Genomic DNA, 13,397 nt, shown 5'->3' with positions numbered 1-13,397 from the left:
CCTTCCTGATCCACCTACCATCTGACAATCAGGATCCACCTGCCATCTGGCCTTCCTGATCCACCTGCCATCTGACAATCAGGATCCACCTGCCATCTAGCCATCATTATCCACCTGCCATCCGATCATCATGATCCACCTGCTGTCCGACCATCATGACAACTGTTGTCTGATGATGTTTGCAGGTGAACTTCGTCAGCCAAAAGGGGGGATTCTGTAGCGTCTGCTTAGGATCATTGAGGGTCATGGGGGCTTTATGTCTTAGAGACCCTTTTAGCCTTTTGTCATTTGCATATAAATGACAGTCCTGGCCCCAGATTCTACCGTTAAATGGGTGCTAAATTGTCAATGTTTTTCCCCCATTATCAATTAAAGGCTAACCAGATCAACTCTCTGGTCCCCCCATAGACTTCAAACACATTCCAAAGAGACGTAAATGACCCCCGGGGCCAGGCACCAATGGGCCTGGCTGACCAGCAAACTACAACATGCTCACATAACACAAACCCACACACACACACACATAAAGATATTTCTTTATTTAGACTATAATTAATCAGTTACAATTGTATCTGGTATATTCATGTGTTGTTTGTATGTTTCCCTATTATATTAGCCTAGTTACCACTCGTTATTTGTATTAGTTAAGCTCTGAACGCTCATATTCAGGTGTATGAATGTATCTCTGGTTTAATATCTTCTAAATGTTTCTTTCTTTGTATCAAAATGATCTGCTCTTTATTCCTCAAACAATGATGTACAGTATGTGATTGTGAAATGCATCATATTATTTGTACTATATTTTGTGTAAAACTGCACCAGTCCTCCACACCAGCCATAAACGTGCAAATGGGCCATAAAGGGAGACGAAGGAAACTTCTCCCGCTCACAAATGTACGCCTGGTATTGGCTATTCCACCCAAAAGGTGGGTGTGTATAGAAACTATCAAAAGTCATTAGCTCAGACTAATCTTTGCTCAAAAACCTTCTTCTTGAGACGGACACTATCCAAGATGCCTCAAAACTCTCCTTCTGAGTTTGATTTCTGGCAGTTTTTATCTTCAAGTAACTTTGTTGATTCACTGTGGACTTTCCTATCTTCAGAAGAACCAGGAAAACCTCCAGCTCACTCCTAAAGAACTCATCAAAGACCTCCGTTGTCAACCACATCAGAACTCTTGTTCAGCAATCGAAGCCAATGCAAGTAACTATTTACAACCATTTAGATGCGTGTTTAAGTTTGAGCCCCTTTTAAGGTGATTTTTGATTCTTTGATGATTCTCATTAGGTTATGGTTAATTGATGAGAAATACCGCCATTCTTTTGTTCTTCTCACTCTTTCCTTACTTTCCTTCATTCTGTATATATGTGTTTTGCTCAGTTTAGTTGTACGTTAGCTATGGTTTCATTTATTAAATCCCTTATATTCACAATTGATTGTCTCTGTGTGCTGCTCACAATTTGGAGTCACTGAATGTTGAATTATTGCTAGTACTGCATAAAGTAGGAAAGCTATTGTTCCTTGGCCAGGAAAATAATCTTTCCTTTAATTGATAAATGATTATATTGTCTGCTTGGTGGACGGACAGCTCAAATAATTGTAATATTGATTCTGCTACAGTTAATTCTAAGATCTAATCTAAATATTTAATATTAATTATAAATATTTCCCTTTTGAGCTAATTTGCTACATATTTGTCGGCGAAATAGAGCAAAACCAGTAAATTTTATGTCTAAAAGTAAGTGTCTTAACATTAAATTCTTGTTTATTGAACTGCTGTATAAATTCAATATCACATTTGTAATCATGCTTCGCGTGATACTGATTAACTATATGAAATTATATAAATATATAAATTTCTGCCCCCATACCTTGAATTTTCTGATCATTCTAAATGCATTTTAATAAACTGAATCAAGCAGTGAAAGAACGCGCACTGGTCTAACCTACTAGACTTCCTATTGCCTTAGCTAAACTTTAGCTACTTACAGGGTAGCTCATGAGTCATGGATGTTAGCAAGACAAATTAACTATATTTGCCTTTTGGATAATTAGCTGTAAATTCGAGGCACAGGTAGCTTGGTCTTTTGTTCATCACCACTCACCTCCACACCAAGACAAACACAACTGGAAAGGGAGGGAGGGGTTCACTTCTGCGGCTCTCTGCCTGTCTGTAGTGATGCGCATGTGCCAATCAATGTGTGCTACACTTTTGTGCTGCGCCTTTGCGGATGGGAGAATTTACAACCATTTAGATGCGTGTTTAAGTTTGAGCCCCTTTTAAGGTGATTTTTGATTCTTTGATGATTCTCATTAGGTTATGGTTAATTGATGAGAAATACCGCCATTCTTTTGTTCTTCTCACTCTTTCCTTACTTTCCTTCATTCTGTATATATGTGTTTTGCTCAGTTTAGTTGTACGTTAGCTATGGTTTCATTTATTAAATCCCTTATATTCACAATTGATTGTCTCTGTGTGCTGCTCACAATTTGGAGTCACTGAATGTTGAATTATTGCTAGTACTGCATAAAGTAGGAAAGCTATTGTTCCTTGGCCAGGAAAATAATCTTTCCTTTAATTGATAAATGATTATATTGTCTGCTTGGTGGACGGACAGCTCAAATAATTGTAATATTGATTCTGCTACAGTTAATTCTAAGATCTAATCTAAATATTTAATATTAATTATAAATATTTCCCTTTTGAGCTAATTTGCTACATATTTGTCGGCGAAATAGAGCAAAACCAGTAAATTTTATGTCTAAAAGTAAGTGTCTTAACATTAAATTCTTGTTTATTGAACTGCTGTATAAATTCAATATCACATTTGTAATCATGCTTCGCGTGATACTGATTAACTATATGAAATTATATAAATATATAAATTTCTGCCCCCATACCTTGAATTTTCTGATCATTCTAAATGCATTTTAATAAACTGAATCAAGCAGTGAAAGAACGCGCACTGGTCTAACCTACTAGACTTCCTATTGCCTTAGCTAAACTTTAGCTAACTTACATCATATTTGCCTTTTGGATAATTAGCTGTAAATTCGAGGCACAGGTAGCTTGGTCTTTTGTTCATCACCACTCACCTCCACACCAAGACAAACACAACTGGAAAGGGAGGGAGGGGTTCACTTCTGCGGCTCTCTGCCTGTCTGTAGTGATGCGCATGTGCCAATCAATGTGTGCTACACTTTTGTGCTGCGCCTTTGCGGATGGGAGAATGTCTAAACATTTCCCGACCCGACCTGATATTTTGATTTTTTTATTGGTTTGACAGAGAAAACTGCACGCAAACATATATACATATAGTCATTTATTTAAAAAAAAACACTCCCCAGAAAAAAAGGGCACTTTCTCTCGAGGAAGAAAAAGGGCAGGTGCTCAAGCCCCCTTTGATGTCTATGTGTGCACGTGCCTGATTAAATCCACAGGTGCTATATGGAAGAGGGATCAGCCGTTCGTGAAGCAAAACAATTTCAAAACATTCTTATTTCTGATGTGTAAAAGAAAGGTAAGGTACATGACATGTTCAACAAGGCGAAAATTAAAGTTTAATAACTTACCCAACAGATAAATCACATGTACAGGATGGTGAGAAGGATGTGTCTTCACAAAACTGCCTGTTTATGCAAAACATAAACAAACTTGTGGTTCCTTATGCACATTAAGAGGGTGTGTAATGTAAATCAGGAAGCCCTCTTGTACTTTATGATTTGATAGAAAACCGAAAGCAGTTTGGTGTGACTTACACGGATGTATTCTAAGCCTGTTCTAGGTATCTGTATTCTAGGGCAAACATAGAGCCACAGAGCCATAGATGCAAAATATACGCAAACAATTGTGTTGTTTTTTTAATCTGCACTTCTAAAAGTTTTTAATGATATCCTTTTAGCTACTGATTCTGGTGATTGTGTTGTTCTGGTGCTTCTTGATTTAACTGCTGCGTTTGATACTGTGGACACTGAAATCTTAATTTATCATCTGGAGCAGTGGGTGGGCATCAAGGGCATAGCGCTCCAATGGTTCAGGTCCTATTTAAAGCCATATCTTCCAAGGCAACACTTTGAGACAGTAATCCATGCCGTTGTAACCACTCGGCTAGATTACTGTAATGCACTGTATCTGGGGGTTAGTGGGTCCTCTGTTGCTCGTTTGCAGATGGTGCAAAACGCTGCAGCACGTCTTTTACCTGGAACGTGTAAACATGAGCACATTTCCCCCATTTTAGCTTCACTTCACTGGTTGCCTGTACATTTTAGGATTCAATTTAAAATTCTTCTATTTGTTTTTAAATCCCTAAATGGGCTTGCCCCACATTACATTTCTGAGCTGCTACACCCTTACATGCCCATCCATTCTTGCAGGTCAGCTGATCAGCTGTTCTTGAATGTGCCAAAAACAAAGCGTAAGCTTAGAGGGGACCATGCCTTTGCTGTGGCAGCTCCTAAATTGTGGAATGATTTGCCTCTGCCCATTAGGCAGGCCTCGTCGTTGTCTTTATTTAAATCGTCTCTTAAAACATATCTTTTTTTGGTAACACTTTACATTAAGGTTCCCTTTATAAAGGGTTTATAAAGGTGTTAATAAATGACTAATAACTCACTTACAAATGCATTATAAATCATTGATATTCATTTATAAATGTATGAATAAAAGGGTGATTTTGATGCATTTATTTATACTTATTTCACTCAAAACCAGATTCCTGATGTTATTCATGATGCAGCTACTTGTTTTCTAACCAAAGTAACTCCCCAGTTAACAGTCAGAGGTCCCTCATGCAATCCTCTGCGATACAATTGAGTTGAAGTGTGTACATGTGTCATTCTAATGTATATATTATACTGTAAATGACAGTTATCTATTGGGAATTGCAGAACTTGACATACTGACCAGAGCAGCATCATCTTTGAAAAAATAGTTTTGTGATCTAACAAGCAGTTTGTTCAAAACTGAGTCTGACCTCATCAACAGGTGCAGCACTATTTTCCTATATCTGTTGTGCTTTTACTTTTGTTTCTGCTGAAGTGAAAGTATTTTAGACAGTAAAGTATATTACAGTTATATAAAGATTTCTTTTGAGGATAGTTATTTCACAAAAACTTTATTAGCGGTAGTTAGATTTGCATGGCAGTAAAGTCTCTTAATAAGTATATTAATAATTTATAAAGCACTTTAAAAACACCGAAGTGGACCAAAGTGCTGTACAGAAAAATAAAACTCCTACAAGACATAAAATACAACTAAAACACATTAAGAGACCATAGAAAAATAAAATAAATAACCAAATATCAACATCAGGTGTCAAAGGCCAAGGAAAAAAGGGTAACACTTTACATTAAGGTTCCCTTTATGAAGGGTTTATAAAGGTGTTAATAAATGACTAATATCTCACAAATGCATTATAAATCATTGATAAGCAGTTATAAATGCACGAGTTTTAATGCAATACCTGCCAAATAGTGAGCCATTTTTAACTCATATGTTATAAATGCTTACAAATATATTTATAAATACTCATTTAACTCAAAACCAGATTCCTGATTTATTTCATGATGCAGCAAAAATGTATTATTATAGCAAGACTGAAGGGTGTTGTATTTATGGTTTTCTCATTTATATCTCATGACCCGTGTCACTTTCCATACAATGTTTCTTACCAGAATCTACTCTGTACCTTACCCATGATTCTCCGCAAAAGTTCATGGTGCCTACCACAGCAATGATTAGAAAATTATATATTTTGTTTATCAAGATGAAATTATCATCTTGATTTTTGTTTTAGGGGAAAAATCATAAAAGCACAACCATGATTTGATGAGATGTTAAAGTGCCACTATTACTCAATTTTTAAGGTTGCTAATATTGTTTTATGAGTCTCCGAAAACAGGTTTACATGCATGCAAGGTCAAAAAACACTTTAGTTTTTTATAAAACATATTATTAAAAAAAAAAGATTTAATTTAATTTCTAAATGATTTGTAAACGACTCCTGCGAAGCAGTTCAAAGAATCAGTCTCTGTAAACCCCTCCTTTCCGTCAGCCCTCACTGCTGTGATTGGTCAGATGGCGCAGTCCTTTGTGATTGGTCTACCGCGTACAGCGCGTGCTGGAAAAGAAACGCCCATTGCCATTACATTGACAGCCCTGGAGACTTGTCAATACATAGAAAAGATGGTATTGATTGCACCTCACCAATTCGAGCCGGAGTCTGATGATGAAACGGTTGAAGTGGCTGATCGACAAGAGACTGATTCGCAAGCACGACTGGAGCACGACGTTTCTCAGTGGTAAGGGTCAAGTGTTAACAAGTTTGTGGTAATTATAAAATGCGATAGCATTGTCATTGTTATAATTTTTAGGTGCACGTGTGGGAACTGTATCAGAATGTCAAGCGAAGGTGAAAACATGTGCTGCCGGGAAGTACGACAGGTAGTATAATACGTTTCTGCAATAATACTGTTACGGAGCCGACGAGACGAGAGGCGTGCGGATCCATATGCAAAGCTTTTAATCTAGAACAAATCTAGAACAAAGTCAAAACAAGCAAGGGGCAGATAATGGCAAACAGGCATATAGAGGGCAAGACACTAGAGTAAGTCCAGTGAGCGGGCGAGGTCGATCTCCGGCGAACAATGTCCAAACAGGGTATTCCAAAGGGTTAAAACGAAACACAGGCTATGGTCCAGGCGAGGGGCAACCAGTATTCGAACAGGGTGAGATGAGAGGGATAATCCAGGACAAGCGAAAATCAGGAAACAGGCAAACAGGAAACTAGACTAGACTAGACAACTAGAACTCGAACTAGGAACGGGAACTGGCTCTGCAAAGTAGCTATCGACTAGGGTAGCGATATGCGCTTACAATACTCGGCAGTGAGAGTGAGGAAGTCCATGGCTTTTGTAGCATGTCTGATTGGATTCAGCTGTGTGTGTGTAATCAGTGCAATGGATGATGGGAACTGTAGTCCGGGTGAAGTGCAACAGTATTGTGGCGCAAGAGTACAGTCTGCAAGAACATACAACCACTAAATCATAGCCCCACTACAAAATGTTTAATAATAGTTTTTAAAATCTGTAGTACGTGCACAACATTCCCATGAAAGGGAACACTACATTTTTGGGTGTGAAGCAGAGGATCGGGCTGTGAAATGCCTATAGTGATGAAGTTTGAAAATGGTGACTAAGCTTCTCCACATCTTTGAGAACCCTCTTGTTACATAGGATTTTTTCAACCTTGTGGAGTGCCAGCGACTCTACATTGTAATGAAAATGTATTACTGTACAATACATGACTATGCAAATGGTAAAATCACAAATGAGTTTGGTTATAAATATTGTTGGAGTAATAGTAGTACAGAGCACATGTTAGACATTACTCAAATTTGATAGCATAGAATGAACATCTTTAATTACCTGGTTGAAACCATTTCTTTGGATCATTAGATACCCGATCAGGATGTGCACACGTTGGAAAAATGGAATTGACGTGAACATGCACATTCTGAAGATGGTTCACCAGTGAAGTCCACTTGGCCACCTTTTCTGGTCCTGATGTGGATGAAGTGCACCAGTAAACATGGTTCCTAATGCTACGCTGCCACCTCTTCGGCAATGTACAGCCCTTGTTTTTTGACAGTTTTTGTAACTTCTTAGACAAACCTGATTTAAAGTAAGAGATTAGTGCCAAAAAACATTTGAAACCCACACTATATTATTTAGTTGGATAAATAACTATGTGGAAGGACGAACACTAACCTTTTTCAAAATGCCACACATCGTAGAATTGTGTTATTTTACGCTCCCTCAGATATTTCTGGATCTGTGGATGACGATCAGTGACAATGTAGTCCACTGCTAAACTGTTACACTCCAACAGATCCAGACATCTCTTCAGGTCTTCTTTCTCCATGTAATAACTTCTGCCAACTTCATTGCTCTAGGTATGCAGCAAAAAAAATAAATTGTAACACACATAAGCAATAGAATATGGTAGAGGTCAGTCATGTTTATATATAAAAAAAAGGTAACACACCTGAACAAGCTGGAGGTCCAAAATCGTGTTGCTCTCAATGTGCATTGCTGTGTAGCTACTGTATTTGGCTGAGTGCCCTACATATGACAAAGATGAGGACATAATTATTTTTAAAGATTTGATTTTACAAGGTTCAACAATACATAATCAATTGAAAAAATATTTTTATTCATTTCAGACAGACTCATGGCTTACCTGGTGAATCTGCACGCATGTCTCCAGCTATTGCAATGTTTCCCATCTGTTGGAACTTCTGGAACAGATTTTGTTGTTGACTTTTCCAAGTGTGTATAATGGCTGGCTCTAAGAAACTACGACAATGTCTTCTGAAAGTGTCATATTGGAAAATTTGCAACTCCATGGCCTTGCAAATCTATGAATACAGTAAAGAAGTAAAATGGTAATATAGAGAATACAGTATAAAATTGTGCAGACTTACTGGTCTGCGGTTGTGAGGCCGGTTGGATGTACTGCCAAATTCTCTGAAACGCCTTTGGAGACGGCTTATGGTAGAGAAATTAACATTCAATTCACGGGCAACAGCTCTGGTGGACATTCCTGCAGTCAGCATGCCAATTGCACGCTCCCTCAAAACTTGCGACATCTGTGGCATTGTGCTGTGTGATAAAACTGCACATTTTAGAGTGGCCTTTTATTGTGGCCAGCCTAAGGCACACCTGTGCAATAATCATGCTGTCTAATCAGCATCTTGATATGCCACACCTGTGAGGTGGATGGATTATCTCGGCAAAGGAGAAGTGCTCACTAACACAGATTTAGACAGATTTGTGAACAATATTTAAGAGAAATAAGCCTTTTGTGTACATTGTTATATCATTTTGCATGTAAAGAGCCAATAAACCTTATAATCACATCTTTCCCCCATCAGCAGCTGTCATAAACGAATACAGCCCTTACCTCTGATATGGATGGGAAGTGTAATATGAGGTCCAGGATCCACAGCACGATGTCCTGATCAGCTCAGCAGAGTTCTCAACTCTATGAGGCCCGTATTGGAGGTTTACGACCAAATTCTGATAATAGGTTACTCTTAATAATTTACTCAGAGACTTGTTTGAAAGAAAGTTTATCGAATCACCATATAAAAATGGTTTTGCTTTATTAAAAACAATAACTCAGAAGCAAATAACAAGAAAGTAACAGCAAGTAATCTTCACCCGATTTGCGGCAGCACAAAACTGATAAAACATTGGATTATATAGGAGAGGGCGTGTACAATATTTCTCTCCTGCTAAGCATTTACTAACTCTTCCCTATTGGATAAATGCAAGTTACGCTAAACACTTGGTCACACCCCTTGCTTCAGCGGGTTGTAATCCCATTACATCATAACATCAAGCATAGCATACACACACACACATACCTCCAAAAATATATACGAGGAGGTTCAAACAAAGTTTATCTCCTATGCGCTAACACAGGATGTCTGACCTTTTGTGCTAACCACAGCTAAACATTTCCTTACTACACAATACCAACACCTTTTCAAAATATATACGAGCGAGTTTTCACACTTCAGCATTTTCCATTCGTTAGCTGTTAACCCAAATAACAACACCTGCTCTCGCTTTTTTTATTCTTTGGAGGCGGCGCTGACTCTTTGAAGTTTCAAACAGCTCTTCTTCTTCTCCATCCTGCTTTTCTTTTTAACGTTCCGGTGATGTCTCCTCTGGATTGATTCTACAAGTAAATCATCAAAAGGAATTTCCAGTTCACTTTTTTGATTTAGTTTTCTAATATGTGGAGTTTGGGTTTGAAATTGAATATCTTTTCCTTCAACATAGAAAAGGTCGTAGATCTCTGAGTTCAGCTCATGAAAAATGGGGGCAAAAACAAAAGTGTTGCGTTTATAATTTTGTTCAGTGTACATGCGTACCTTTTGTACTTGAATGAATGATCCTCATGTAAAATAGGTGGCTGCAGATAAGAGAAGGTTTCCAACAGGTGTACTTCCAACTATCGGCTGGCTCTGCCATTTCCTTAGGTAACTACATTTGGGGCAAAGCTGGCTCATTGCCACACCCATTCGGTGTGTCTGCACATCTGACTTTGACTTGCATATGGGACAGGGTGCAAAAAGCTCACGCAGACAGGGTTCGAAAACAATATATTTTGTGTCACCATATATAGACCTTTGCATAAACCTAAAACTATAATATCCATTTCTAATGACGCCAATAATTAGAGATGCACTGAAATTCCGGCTGCCGAAAATGAGTTCACCGCTCAGGATTCACTTTCACGTGGTGTGACGCTCTGCGTATTATCCCGCTCTATGCGTGTGCACCGCTCAGTCGCTCGCGGCCCATGTGAGTGCTCCACTCATATACCGTTCATGCTCATCAAGTCCACTCAAAAATCAAGCTGACAGGAAACATGGATGAAGTACAGTATTGTTTCTGTCTGCAATAGCCCTACTGTGTTGTAACAAGGTGTGGTAAATGGGCAACTCTGGTAACGCTGCCCTCTCATCATTAGAAATTAGCCTACTGATTTTTTATAATATTAAAAATATCTGTATGACATTATATTCTGCAGTTCTTCTCTGTTGTACGAAATATCTATACTTTTAAAATTATCATATCGAAGTTTTTGGCTAAAATAAAATTTTGGTTTCGTCTATACTACTAGGTACTTATACTATATTGACTGGGTTAAATAGAATTGCATTACTAAAAAGAGACTAAAATACAATTTTCGTAGACTAAAACTAGACTAAAATGCTCAGACTTTTAGTCGACTAAAACTTGACTAGACTAAAAAGAGTATGAACGTGACTAAAATTAATAAAAACTAAAATGACAGTTTCACACAAAGACTAGACTAAAACTAAAATTAAAACAGGCCGCCAAAAACAACACTACTGACAAGCCACCTCGCTATGTATGCCTGTACTTGAGACGGGTTGTGAAACAATGTTCTGCTGTGATGTACTCTAAAAGAAAAAGTAGAAAATTATCATTTGAAACCAAAAGATAAGTACATAGAATATATTTGATAAAACACTGTATTAAGTTTATAAACAACATTTTGTACATCTAATTCGATAAACATTTAGGCCAGAGGTGTACACAGACCTTGTACCCAAAAAGAATAATCTTTGACATTACTAGTAGGGTGACCACCTGGCTATTGGTCTTTTGCAGGACACGAGGGAGAGATAACTTACTACTACTATTCCATGTAAATAAATAATGAATTTATTTTATATGTCTTTTTGCAGTGATTTTAACATGTTTTAAAGGGGTCATGTGACGAATGAGCGGCAACCACATGTGACGGACCCCGGGCTGGATTCGTCCACAGTGAAAGTTGATGTATTCCCTCAGCAACCAACCAAAGAGAAAGGAAACATTGAAATAGCATCATATGACCCCTTTAATGTAAAATAAACACCTGTGAACCATTTAGTAACGAGTATTAAACATTAGAAACCAGTCAAAGTGAACTTTAATGTAAAATAGACACAATAATTATTTATTTATTGATTGATTATTATTGCACACAGAAAAAGTTAGTATTTTCTAGTGAAATAAATGTTATTGTTGTTGCATTACATCAGCAAACAACTTTCAACTTGAAACAAAAAGATGAATCTTTTCTTTTAGAGCACACTGGAACATTACTGAGCATAACTTCACACAAAAAAGTGGCTTATAAAAGTAAACTCACATTATAACTAAGCATCAAATCTAGACAACAAAAATATTTGATAAATGCAAAATCAATAAAGGCACCTAGATATTTTTATTTTATATAATTTAACAGTTTTGAGAAAATAATTAAATCAATGACTGAAAGCACCATTACAAAACATTATCATATTAATAAGCAATCAGTAATTACTTTTTGATATCATGAACAAATACCGAAGTTACAGTGGGCTTTATCATCCACACTCAGTAACGTTACCTGCGCGTGAGCGAACCGTCCATGGGAGCGGTTATTTATTTGTAAGGTAACGAATTAATTAAACTAACAAAGTGATTAGACATATAAACACTTGAAAAATATATTCTGCAGTGTCACCTCACAATTATCTGAGCAGTAAAATTAATAAACACAATGTGAGAGCACGCTTCAGAGCACGTTGGAACAATCCTAACAGCGTGACTTCTTCTTCTTTGAAAACGTGACTTTACATCGGATGCTTGCTAGCGCCATTTACAGGCTTTGGCGACACACAGGTAACTACAGACACACAGGCTTTGGTGATGTGATCCTGAAAGAATATAATAAAAATGCATTATATGCAATGAAAATTATTTTTATTAGTAGTAGAAGCTATATACTTCTAAAAAAAACATATTTGTCATAGAATGTATTGAAGGGCAGTGAGGAAGCAGGATTCAGATGCAGCAGTACCTACTATGTTTATTAAGAAGATTATAGTAGGACAACAAACCAATCACATAAAAACGAATTCAGACAACCAAATACTAAAACTCTACTACTCTATACTGTAGGAATATAATAGACAAATTGAGAAAGGAACAAAATACAACAGAATGTAATAATATAAAAAAATAATCACTAAGCAAACAAACACAAAACTAAATGTGACATTATATATTACATCTTATAATAATATGTAGAAACAACATCAGAAATCTGAAAATTCATGTAAATTATATACAATTTCTGATCCTTTCTGGTGTGCAAATTTGTGATTTATTTATGCATGCATGCGCTGTTACATTTTGGAAATAAAAAGGATCACATCACCAAAGCCTGTGTGTCTGTAGTTGCCTGTGTGTCACCAAAGCATGTGTGTCTTATCAGGGTCTGGCATCTGGTGTTCTCCCTCTCACCACCAGAGGTCGCCATTTCCCATCCTCCCGGACTCCGTTTCCATTACCTTGACTCCACACACCTGTGCACGCACTCACTCACACACAGCTGTGGCCCATCCTGAGGGCTATTTATGCGCCTTCCCCACGCCACTCTGGGCAGATTATTAATGGTTGTGTGTAGTTGTACTGCTGGTTGTGATTGTGTGTAGTTGTACTGCTGGTTGTGATTGTGGTATTGTGGACTGATGCAAGCCAGAAGTGGCCGTATTGCATCAGAGTCCATTTGCTGTTCAAGCCTGTCTCAGATTCTTAGATCTGTTTGTTTTCTGTTTTTTACCTTTGTTTTCCCATGCAGTTAAATAGAGCCTGCATTTGGACCCAGACCCTTTGTTTACACGGTGTGCTTTCCTGACCGCGCCGTGACATGTCTGTAGTTGCCTGTGTGTCACCAAAGCCTGTGTGTCTGTAATTGCCTGTGTGTCACCAAAGCCTGTGTGTCTGTAATTGCCTGTGTGTCACCAAAGCCTGTGTGTCTGTA

General features: G+C 37.7%; 1 pseudogene; it reads right to left on the bottom strand.

Annotated features, from left to right (window-relative positions):
- Nucleotides 1–7,078: 7,078 nt before the first annotated feature.
- On the bottom strand, nt 7,079–10,206 carry LOC107574936 (uncharacterized; annotated as a pseudogene).
- Between the last annotated feature and the right edge of the window lie 3,191 nt (nt 10,207–13,397).

Source organism: Sinocyclocheilus grahami, unplaced genomic scaffold (assembly GCF_001515645.1).
Source record: "Sinocyclocheilus grahami isolate Dianchi unplaced genomic scaffold, SAMN03320097.WGS_v1.1 scaffold2397.1, whole genome shotgun sequence".
NCBI lineage: Eukaryota > Metazoa > Chordata > Actinopteri > Cypriniformes > Cyprinidae > Sinocyclocheilus > Sinocyclocheilus grahami.
Note: the sequence above shows the minus strand (reverse complement) of the source record. Positions and strands in the feature narration are given on the sequence as shown.